At 45.2% G+C, this 12,385-nt stretch overlaps 1 protein-coding gene across 3 annotated transcripts in view; it reads left to right on the top strand.

The window, feature by feature from the left end:
- Positions 1–12,385, top strand: part of SGMS1 (sphingomyelin synthase 1) — a 91,453-nt gene that overhangs the window by 27,810 nt on the left and 51,258 nt on the right. Inside the window, exon 1 of one of the 3 annotated variants that reach the window (XM_080348150.1) lies at positions 1,904–1,980. The exons of the other annotated variants lie outside the window; for them this stretch is intronic. The gene's annotated coding sequence lies outside the window, so the exon portion shown is untranslated. Of the gene's footprint in view, positions 1–1,903; positions 1,981–12,385 lie in introns of those variants that run through there. 3 annotated transcript variants of the gene reach the window in all.

Raw genomic sequence — 12,385 nt, forward strand, 5'->3', positions numbered from 1 at the left:
CCAGGAAGCCTTTTGTTATATAAATACGTTAATCCTCCAGCTCGGCACTGTGTGTGCTTGAAATTGCTCCTTACTGAATTCTCTTTTAAATTTAAAACTTCAGCAGCTTTGAAGGAGAAACCTGATGTTACTTTTCTATAGCAATTAATGGTTCTGACCGTGGCATTTCCCTGGACTGCAAGAGCAAACGCCTTGATTGCTCTGTAATGACAGTGTAACATTGACTATTAAAAGCAGACACTGCAGCGTAAAGCAGCGGTTTATGCTTGAACTCAATTTCTGTGTCTCTGGATGATTTTTGTTTAAGTTGCTTACCCACCAAATTTAACTTCGTGGGAACAAGAGTCTCAGTGTATGTGGTATCTGTTGAAAATATTTTTGCCTAAGTTCAGAAATAAAATGTGTATGAATACAGCAGGGGCTTGCGATGGTTAAAATGAGATTCTGGTGCAGACTACTTGGTAGCTTAACAGGCCCCGGGATTTTCAGCTGTCAGATTTTCCAGTTAAATGCGCAACAGTTGGCTGGAGCAGATGCTTAAACAGAAAACCCAAAAGACTCCCGACAAAACCACACCGCCCTGTGAAATGTCAAATGCACAGGAGATCATCTCGATGAGAAGCGGTGATTGGTTTCTGGCTGTTGTCTTGTACACATCAAAGCACCTTTGAGGAAATGTATTAATATGTACATAACTGAATGTGAATGTAAAGCTTTTTCTGTACCCTCTGTAGGACACGAGCTCATTGTGACGCTGACTTAGTAAGTAATACCTTTGCTACCAGGAGTGCCCGAGCTTGAAGTTGCTGATGACTGATGAGGTCAGACAGGTTAAAGCCTGGGATTTGCTATGTAAGCTCGGCCTTTATTCTGCACACAACAGGCACCACCCAGCCCACCTGCTGCTCTCCGGGAAAGCCTGGGCCCCATTCTCCTCTCCTGTTTGACCTCCCTGTTGTCTTCCCCCCTGACTTTTTCCAGATGCACGTGAGCTGCATTGCATGCAATCCCTCCTGTAGAAGTGGGGATGGCGAGTGGATTTTACAGGGTCCGCATGGGAGCTTTTGGCACAAATGCCAGATCCACGAGGTGTGTTTGAAGAGCGAGGAGGAGGAAGGTGAATCCGTGCAGTCTCCTGGTACCACCCGACTCCAGTCTATGGTTTGATGTGCTGCTGCTGCTTCCTTCTGCGTTGATGGAGCAATCGTGTACTGAGAGAGGAGTCCCAGGAGACAAGTGATGGCGTAATGTCTTGGGCACTTCGCCAAAACTGAAGGTTTAATTGAATTTTGGTGCAGATATTGTATGTTCCCTGTGCTCAGTTTGATCAGATTCAGCTCTGGTAGACTTGTAGTCATTGCTGCTAATTAAATAGCTTGGCTGGTTCTTGCTAAGTGGGTAACGTAAGGCAGGTTGCTGTCAATAGTTTCACTCGTCTCCTAATTCGTTTTCCCTGTGACAGGGAACTGCTCCCCTGTTTCTTGGAAAAGGCAAAAGATACGCTAGCGGGAAATGGCTGCAGTTAATGAAAACAGGCCATACCTGCTGCTGATTAATCCTTAATCCAAAGAGGGAATCTTTCTTCTCCAGGTTTGTTTGTCAGCTGAATTAGCAAAGGACTGTTCCTTTGTCCTGGGACTGGCTCCGACTGACTGTGCAGTCGATTCATATCATATGGGTCCAAGTAATCGGATTTCCAGTGAGGATGTGTTCACCAATTTTCACATGTTCAAATGGGCTCTCTTGCTTTGCATCCTCTTTGCTTATGCTCCTTTTTGCTTTGGCTTCCATTTTCCCACTTGGCTCTTGTGTATGTGAGCTCTCAGTTGGGGCTTTGATGGCTGATGCCATCCTGATTCCTTTCAGGTGTCACATCACCTACCCGAGACGTCTGGGGATGGAACGGGGCGCCTAGCAAATACCGAAACCTTTGATAGCAACTGTGCGCTTTCTTTGGGTTCACCTGCTTGAAGAGTGAGGGTAAATACATTTAGTCTTTATCTGGAAGGCACTTAGTGCTTTGAAGTAGATCAGGACTCTCTTGCAGCTCTGTTTGCTTCTGATGTTACACCCGTAGCCCTCGGTGTGCAGTTAAGACAGCAGCATTACGTTGAGGTGCAAACGTCATTTTGTGCTGAAGTCATGCTGGAAGTAGTTCAAAAAGTCGTGTTTGTTTGGATTCGGGAGGGGAACGCCAGCTTGCTCACCTCTAATCTTGTTTTACTCTCTGGTTTGTATCTGGTTTATTTGCATTCAGCAAACCCGTATTCAAATGGTGCTGAAGCGTTTAATGGATCTGGGCGTCCTCTTACTCTGCAACCCGGGAGACATAAGAGTGGTGATGCTTCTGGTTTCTGTGCCTTTGGGGCAGCTGCATTGGTAATGGGTCATTTTCCCCCAATTTCAGTCGTTAGATGGATCCAACGTGCTATGTTCCCATGTCAAATTAGACCCTATTAAATAGCTCTTTCTTATTGGATAGCTATTGACTAGTTTGTTCATTATTTTAATGACGGATGTAGCTGTTTAAAATTACTCCGTGGTTTTGCAGTTGTATTATTCCACAGATGATATGATTATTGGGATACTTGCACAAGAATCAGTTCATTCATTAGATGTTCTTCTCTATTCTCATGGATTTGTTTTCAAGATGCATTAAAACAAAGTGTTGTGTGGTTTGGTTTTGGTTTTTAACTCTGGCCTGTGCTCCCCCTTCCTCTGCTGTTCCTATTTCTAATGAGTAGTTGAAAGGCCGTCAGCAACTATTTTGACAGATTTCCACATATTACTTAGTAATGTTATATCTAAAGTATTTTGCTCCGTGGTGATAAATACGTAGCAAAGGATGGTGGTATTAAATGCTGAGGGATTTTACGGTCCCAACGGAGGATGTTTGCTCTGTCACCAAAGTCCCAACTGCTCAAATCATGTGTGCATCCAGGCTACGTCTAGGCAGACATAACTACCATCTTCTTTAGAGCATGTTCCTACCTTTAGGTTCCTCCCTGCCCTTCGCTGTGTTGTAGAGCTTCATTGCAGACACTGATGCATCGCTAAATTCCCCAAACTTTACTAATAGTTTCTTGGAAAGCCTGTGTAAATATAGCCTTGGGAGCTCCCTGAGCTATCCAGCACATCTTGAAGGGCAAGCGGCAGGAAAGGTAAGGAAGATGATTTGCAGAAAGGCTGGGTTTTATTGTTAGGATATGTTAACTGTGCTTACAAGGTTGCTTTGAATGTTTCATGAATGCTGTCACAAATCCAAATGAGACTGATGCCCTTCTCAGCCCAGTACAGCTCTTATATATACATATATATATATATAGATGTCATATTTGTGTCTGCCCCCTGCCAAAGGTTGGGATGCTCTACATCTGACAGCATCACCGCCCTGACATAGTACTGGTTCATCAAACTCTGCCTGCTCTAAAAAGAACAATGTTGCATGACAAGCGTTTAAAAGAAGCAGCAGCAGACGTGAAATGAAGCACCGTGGATGAGGCAGAGCTGGACTAACAGGTCTGGGCATCGCAGTCGACACGGACAGCTTGTGTCTCTCCTGAAACCATCGCAGCGCTCGACTTGCTTTTCCTCTTGCTGGTTTGTTTTCCCCTCCCTGTCTTAGAGTCTTTTGTGAAGTTTCCCTGGGAAGGCAGCTGAATACCAAGAATGCAAATACACTGACTCCAGCTTTGCGATGTTCTGCAGTTTTTGCTGATCCTGTTCAAAGTCTCGACAGCTGATCTGGCAAACTTGATGCTAAATGGATGAATGTGAATGCTGTGATCATAAATATTACCCCACATCGCAGAAATGACTTGAAAACTGGTGTGTATTCCTCAAGCTGTTAGTTGTCTTTCAGCATCCTCCTCGTGCCCTTTCATCTTCAAATGCTTGTGCTGAAGCTCAAATAAACTTCACCTGTCAGCAGTTACAAAGACGCCTTTTCATAGCTGTACCTGTCAGTTCAAAAGCTGTTTGCAAAGGAGATAAGTACTTATGTTGTAGCTGCTACGTCTCTCCGTGATTTTTCTCATACTCCAATAATGTTCAGCACAAGGTTGTGTTGGTGCTTTGCGAGGATGTCAGCTCGCCCAAAGCCAACCCCTAAGGACTGACATCTGTCAGAGCAGGACAGTTCTGTCCTTAAATCCCTTAAACCCGTGAGGTTTCCGTTTTCTTAGCAAGGTGGTAACACCATTGAGCCGATGCCGAATTCTTTACGTTCATTGACTTTCTCTGGTTTTAAAACAATAGTTGCACAGGTAGATTGCTTGCAGTACCCTAATCACAAGTATTATAATCACAAAACTGCAAGTGGTGCATGAAAATACGCTGATTTTGTGCACAACGTTTTCCTGTAGCGTTCTGTTGAGGAAGGTTTTATAATGAATAGACAACTGTCTTGTCAAATTTTAATAACGTTATCTATGGTGAATGCTACGTTAAAATTATGAAATAAAGGAGTATACCGCACGGATAAAGAGCTTAAACATTTTATGACTCTTTATTTGGCTACGTTCTGTAGGATTTCATTTTACAGCATGTATGTAAGGCAGTACTTTAGCTCATATTTACACAGCTGATGCAGCCAGTGTGACAGTGAGCTAATTTCTGTGTGTAGGGGGAAATCCGTTGTGTACTCGGCTTCACAACTCAAATGCACCGCTGTTTGCACACAGAATTGCCTCGCCAAAAGGCAGGGGGGCAACAGCACGCAGTCAGTATTTGTATTAGTATTTCTTCTCTGTAAAGAAGTGCCTTTATTAGGAAACGAGCATTGAGTATTGCTGACTACTAGTCCAGATCCAAAGCAAAACTTGAGATCTTAAATTGATTCTTTCTGGGGTTGTCATCTTAAACTTCCAGGGAAACTAAATGCACATCATTTGGGAGTTGCTGTTGCAGCTCGTTACAATAATTTAAGAGCTCGGGTGTTGATGATCTTGTGCTGCCTACAGCACTGTGAACTGAGCAGTCAGATTGGTGTGGTTTGAGTGCTGCCTGTTTTGGCATGGTGTACACTTGTCCTAAACCTGGTGTTTCATGAGAAGTGCCCCCCTGAGCATGGTGTGAGGTTCCACTGCTGGCTGGGGACCACAGCCATCCACCTTTTGCTCCTATAACCTTCATTATGCATTGCGTGTGTCAGGTTTAAGGGGAAAAGACAAGCCCGGTGTAAGTTCCACTGGATTTTCAGCCGGCATCTTGAGTCTCTGGGACGGCAGTGGGGAGGCCTGGAGGCCCATAGGAAAATGTGAGTTGGGCTGAGCTTGGCACGGAAGGAGCTCACAGTAGGAATTCAGGGTAAGGAGGCGTTTCAAGGGGACGTAGAGGGTGTGTGACAATGTGGTAACACCCTGCTGTCTCTTTGGAGAACCGCTGCACATCATTTAATACCCACCTCAGCAAGCTGTCCTAATGCTCTTTTCCTGTCCTTCACCCACATTTGGCTTGAGTTGAGCTGGATGAGAAGTGGGCGTTGGAGCAACATGATGCTTACAACCAAAATGTTCCTGTTCAGAAATAGGCAGTGCAAACACTTGCGCTTAAAGACCCACGTTGGGTATCGGTGGAACAGCCAGACCGCTCAGGATGGTGACCTGCCTGGTCAACAGTTGGATGAGGTTGCTCAAGTATTGAGAAGATTCAATACCTCCTAAGGAGTACACAACCCCAGGTCCAGTATAAGTTGGGGAATGACCTATTAGAGAGCAGCGTAGGGGAAAGGGAGCTGGGGGTCCTGGGGACAGCAGGGTGACCATGAGCCAGCACTGGGCCCTTGTGGCCAGGAAGCCAATGGCACCTGGGGTGGGTTAGAAGGGGGTGGTCAGTAGGTCAGAGAGGTTCTCCTGCCCCTCTGCTCTGCCCTGGGGAGACCACACCTGGAATCTTGTGTCCAGTTGTGGCCCCTCAGTTCCAGCAGGACAGGGAACTGCTGCAGAGAGTCCAGCGCAGCCACCAAGATGCTGGAGGGAGTGGAGCATCTCCCGTGTGAGGCTCACCAGGCTGAGGGAGCTGGGGCTCTGGAGCTGGACAAGAGGACACTGAGGGGGGACTCATTCATGGGGATCAACATGGAAAGGGGGAGTGTCAGGAGGATGGAGCCAGGCTCTTCTCGGTGACAACCAACAGTAGGACAAGGGCTAATGGTTTCATGTTGGAACACAAGAGGTTCCACTTAAATTTCAGAAGAAACTTCTTCATGGTGAGGGTGGCAGAGCCTGGCCCAGGCTGCCCAGGGGGGTTGTGGAGTCTCCTTCTGTGCAGACATTCCAACCCGCCTGGACACCTTCCTGTGTAACCTCATCTGGGTGTTCCTGCTCCATGGGGGGATTGCACTGGATGAGCTTTCCAGGTCCCTTCCGATCCCTCACATTCTGGGATTCTGTAATTGGAATTTTACCATTTTACAAGCTCTTTTGAAACCTGAAATTCCAGGTGAGGTACCGAAGAAAGTTTATTCCTGGACCTGTTGATTCTCCTGCTTCACATCATGCGGTGCTGGGTGCTCACCTGGGAGTGAAAACCCACTTATTGTCACAAGCAAAATGAATCCATCCTTCCTGTCCATTCCAGCCAGCTGTGCAGTAGGAGCACCCAACAGGCTGTCCCGAGGAAGAGCTTTATTTTTACCCCTCTGCCTTCCAAGGGGTAAGTCTAAAGACATAGAAAATGGTTTATTTGAGCAAACAGCAGATTTTTGTCTGACCCCGCTGGTTCTTGCTTGCACAAGATGCATCATCCCTGCAAAAGTCATGCTAAATCTAAAATTCTTTCTATGTGCATTTGTAATCCTGTTGTTTAGCAGTAAAATGCCCACCTAATACAGTTTTATTTATATATATATATATATATATATAAAAATTTATTTTTTTAAATGTTTCTGCACCGATTCTTTAGTTTTAACTGGAAACTTTTCTATTAGGCCAGGATCTGATTCTCTGTTGTAATGAGGGGTGGAGTTAAAACAGACACTTCAAAGCAAATCTATATTTCCACCCTGTGTCGAGAGGAGTTTGAGGTGCTGAAAACTGGGGTCAAACCTGTGCACTGGGCAGTAGTTTCGGATGCTTCTCTGCCCCTTGGCGTACTGCGATTATTAGTGACGCAGAAAGTGTTGAATACTCTCTTTCCACATGAAAAGATGACAAAAGTGTGCGTAGGTGAGGTAAGGAATCCGGTACGTGGTACAAGGTCAATGAAGCTGCAAAGCGGCAGTTGGTTACAAATAAAAGAGAAGCACTTTGGGGTTTATTCTGCTCTTGGGAGGATTTTTTTTCCCTGAATACACTGAAAATAGCTGTAAAGTCAAAGCGGGAAATGAATGAATGTTATTAGTGAAGGGGTGGTGAAATAACAAGCTGCTGTTTAAAAAGAAATATATCAAATGTCTTCATTCATGATTCCCCGTAGTTACAGTATTCCCTGCTGCCGGATTTCCTGCAGAGGTTAGAGGCTCAAAGGAGGCTGGATAAAACACAGCCCTGGCTACTAAAGACAGTGTCTCCTGGCTCATTAAAGCAATGTTTTAAATAAATTATAACACCTTCTGTGTAAAACATGCTGCAGAAATGTGAAACTTCATTTTCTAAGGAGACAATAAGTAACGCTTAGCTGTTTTCAAATGCCGTGTCATATAGACACGTGCTAACGCAGGGGCTGCAAGTTGGGCTAGCAGATTAAACGTGGGATTTCTTGGCTTCTGTATTATTTGATATTTTTGGGAGCTAATGGGAAACAGGCACATAGCCGCAAATGATTCAGGTGATGAGAAGTTTAAGAGCGGATTATAGCCAGTAGTCAGTCGTCTTAGATAATTTGCTGTGTTCCTTTCCCAAACACTTGCAATCTGGAGCTGATAGGCGGGTAGGTTGGAGTGGCAAGTGAGTGTGATGCAATGGGGATAGATGTGCATCAATATTGCCCTGCAAGCTCTGTTTTCAACACGATGTAATGTTGGAGTAGAGCCGAAATTCAGGGCTTGCCCCACAGAATTCACCGCGGGGCTCGGAGGGTGATGGTTTCTTACACCGCACGTTGCTTTTTCCTACAGAGAGGTGGTTTGCTTGCTTGGTGTGTGCAAGGACAGGATTTTCCCTGGAGATTTTGGCGCTCGGCAGCGTGTGGGCGTTGGGAGGATGGAGGTGGAATAGCGTCCTTTGAATCGGTTTGACATGCTAGGAGGAAATTGGCAGCTGCAAAAGGAGGGGGAAAAGTAAACCACCAAAACCGCTCTTAGGATTTTGTGTAGAGGAGAAAAACTTGGAGCAGTGGATGTTTAAAAATTTATACTGGACTGAATGGGGTGAAAACCCAAGGAGAGGTGAGTGTGTGGGGGGGTCAGCACACGACAGCAATCCCTTCCAAATTAAAAGAGCCTTGGTTCAGTGTCGCGAGGTGTGGGTTTGGTAACCTGCCTGGGATTAAATGCAGAGTGACTTATCCCTCTCCCGCTCTCTCTCCAGCTCTGGCTGCTTATGTCTGTTGCTGGGAAGCGGCTGCTTCTGTATTTCCGAGCAAGGTGGAAACTACTGACCTGCTTTGCTGCCTCTGAAAGGCGAGCGGTAGTTGTGATGGCAGATAACAAGGGCAGCGTTTCTAACGCTCACAGACTGCATTTACTGTCAGGAACCACAAAAGTGCCGATGAGGACTGTTAGGAGCATACTGCACAGTGGCAACAGATTGATAGTTTGATTTATAGATAAATGTTTTCCTGTATTTCCATAGACAGAAGCAGTTAGCAAATTGGATTTAAAAGCCTAAACTTTGCTATAATCTAGAGACCTTTTTACATTATTTTTCTATCCCATCTGCTGAGTTCTTCACTGGCGGCTGAGATGTCACATGGCACCAAGAGAAGTGACGCATCTTGGTATCCCATGGTAACTGCCATCCCTTCATTTTTAGCTCCTTTGCTTTGCTACCAGATAGAATAACCTGACTGTGGGATTAGATTTGCTTTGCTCAGAAATAGGTGAAGTTGCAGTGGTTTCAGTCTCTAAAACTGTTTGCACGTAGTAAAAAAAGGACTGAAAAAACCCACAAGCAAACAACCCCCACTGAGAAGAAAACCAGCACCCCAGCAAACCAGAAGCTCCCCACCCTGACTTCTCAACATGCAGGAAACATCGGGTGGGGTTTTTGCTCTTTGCTTGCCCTTCGGAATGTTGAAGAACATCATCTAAGGAGCTTTTGCAAGCCGCATGTAAATACCCCGCAAGCATTTCTTGGGCTCAGAGGTCAAGTTCTCACCAAAGCTAAATTTGCAGTTCAGGTCTTGCAGTTCACACAGGCTTTGCTGCTCGAAACTCGTTAGCTTATATTTTCTTCTTCTCTTCCTTTCTTCCCCCCCACCCATATCAGTTGGTTTTAATGTCTGATTGCTGTATGATGTTAATGGCTGCATCTTAATTAGAAATATCTACCATGTCTCCCAAGAAAACCTCTTGGCTTTGCATTCAGCTATGCTGATATTCATTAGAATTATGATTATGTTTTTCTAATATAGGCCCATTTTCTCTTCTATGCCTACATATCCACTGGTAACCTTATTGTATTCAAACAGCAGGGGTATGATTTGGTCAGCCTGACAACTCCAGTAGCTCCTCACCTCATTTAAACACTGGGCATCGTCTTTGCAATCGTACATGAGAGCTTGAAGCTCTTCTTGTGAGCCATTTCCAAACTCTTCTGGACCCTTTTTGTAAGAGCCTTCAAGAACACCTATTACACATCTCATTAAGCATTATAAATCTGGCTAAACTTTGCGGAGCTTTCAGAGCTGAGGGGCCGACGTGACTCATTTTGCTGGGTCCGCCGGAGTTTTTTGAGTCAGTTTTTGAACAAGAGAGGATGTGACCGTGGTGTTGCTGTGCGGCGAGGCGTAGAGATGTAGTTTTGAGCAACTTTTGGCTTCCTGGATTCAGGGCGGTTCATCTGTGCGATGCTTGCTCATCATCCGATGTACAGCATCCATGCAGGCACCCGGGAATTTGGAAGCATTGCAAGACGTGCTACGCACGTCTCCAGAGCTGTGCCAAAGCAGGGCACGTCCCTCTGCTCCAAACAGGTAATCCATACAAAGCGGTTGTTGTTATTGGAGCAGGATTGGATTGCTTTCTGCTGGGTTCGTGGTTACGTGCAGCCTGGCGAGCTAACATGAGCTGGGTGTTTGCGTCAGGAGCGCTGCGCGCTGAATTCCCAACAATAGGCTGCTTGTGGTGACTGAAAGCGGTGGGGGGGAAAAGAGATCCCTCTTCTGTAATTGCAGGAATCAACAAGAGTTTATTAAGTCACACTTGACTTTTTTCCCCGGTGTTTTCTGCATAGTTCATGATGATTTAGGCGTAAATTGCTTGGGCAGAAGAAGCGCTTGGCCTTTTAGTTCCTGGTTGCAGTAGCTTTCACTCAGTGGATTAAAGACATTAATTAAGTTCTGAGGATGACAGCTTGTGAGAGAACTATTGTGGGAATGTGTTTGCATGTGTCTGTGACCGTATCCACTGAGCAAACTCCTGCGTTCCAACAAAAAAGCCAAAATGAAGGATTGATTCAGTGGAACCTGCTGGCAATAGGTTTTTAGCCCAGTCAGTGCTAAAGCACAGTCAATGTGCTTTTTGGCACAGCTTTTGTTCTCTTGTTTGGATAATAGTGGTGACCTTGCCAAAGCTGGTTGGAAACAGCATTGAGGAGCCCATCCCAAACAGGCCAGGCTTTCTTGGCCATAGAGGAGAAGAAATGGCGCTAAAGACAAAGATCTGAGCTTGCAGCATGCCGAAGAAATAAAATGCGGCGTAATACAAGTACGACGTGGCGAGCTGCCCTATCGCGAATATCCATTCAGCGTAGGCTGTGTTTGAAATGAAAAGAAGCATCAGAAGAAGGGTGAGCAGTTTCGCATCCACAACTGAAGATGATTAGAGCAAGTTTGCCTTTGAGGACAGAAAATCGTCGCTGTGTTCGAAGGCGGTTGGGTTGACATCCTTTGAAGGGGAGAATATTTGCGTGGACATGAGTTCTACTCCAGAGAACAGCTACCGGGTAACTACATGTTTGCCATTTTAAGTGTGGAATATTTAATAGATAGACAAGGCAAGTGGATTATACCTTTGTCTAGATAACATTAAAGCTATCAGCTACCTTGCAAATCATACTGCTGCTTTTTCCCAACAAAAGCCGCTCGCCTCCCAAATTTCCTGCTGCTCACGCAAAGAACGGACCCGACATGCCGGGAGCAACTTTTTGACTCATCAATAAGCTGCAGACACCTCTTCTTTTCTCCTTTTTCTTTATATGTTCATTTGGAAATAGTCCAGGGGAAGGGCAAGGAGAGTTTTGGAATCTGAACGAAGCTGCAAGAGCAGGTTTGGGAGGGCAAGCTGTTGGTGTTTTAAATGCAAAGGGAAGATGCTCGCGGAGCGTTCGGGATGCGGGAGTGGAGGGAGGGAGGGGTTTCTCATTTTTGGACACAGTCTTGGCAATTTTAGTCAAATTCACACTTTTTCTGTTGACAGCTGCTTAAATTACATGAGTTTCCTATGTTAGGAACACTACAATAATGTGTATACAGCCTGCGATTGCTTTCACACGCTAAACTCTTAGTCTGTCGTGAAAGGCTCACAATAAGCTAATTCCTCTATATTATCTTATGTAAAATAGTACTATGGCAATGCTAAAAAGTATTAGATCTGTTGTCCAGGTCCAAGGTGCACATGTGAGGAAACCACGTTGCAATGAGTTAGAAAAGTTGGAGCTGGGGAGGACTGTGAGATGTGGCAAATTCAATTAATTCAGGAAGCTTGAATTGAAGTGAGGAGCTGAATCCGAAATGTGCAGGTGGCACTTTATTCCCCTAAGAAATAGTCGTAACTGGTCATGTAGGTAACTTTTAACTGGTGTTGCGTCTTAATGACCTAGGCTTGTTTAGCAATGTTATTGTGCTTCGTTAGTGCTGTTCAAATTTGGAATGACTACGTGAGAAAGTGCTTTTGTCTTGATGCCGTACTTAAATTTTGCTGCGTTGTGAAGGTCTTTGTTTGCCGTCGCCTTTTATTTTTGGAGCTAAGGGTGTGCAGATCTATGATTTAAAGAGAAATAAAACCAAGGGGGAACCCTCAAAACAAAGTGAAGTGTGTCCTTGGTAACCAATGTACAGCTCTGACACAGAGGGAAGACGAGGTCTTAGACCAGCACTAAACTCATTTCGGATTTGAAAGGCAGAAAGCTGCCGGTCAAGATGTTTGGACCCAGAGAACAGTCCTTTTTCTGAGCTATACGTCAAGGGGAAAGGTAACATCTCTCCCAGGCTGTTGCTTTGGCTTCATCCGCACCCTGCAGACTCGCACTAGCGGCATTTCATTTTGATTTGGCGAGGAAATGCC

The sequence above is a fragment of the Nesoenas mayeri genome, assembly GCF_963082525.1.
Source record: "Nesoenas mayeri genome assembly, chromosome: 7".
NCBI lineage: Eukaryota > Metazoa > Chordata > Aves > Columbiformes > Columbidae > Nesoenas > Nesoenas mayeri.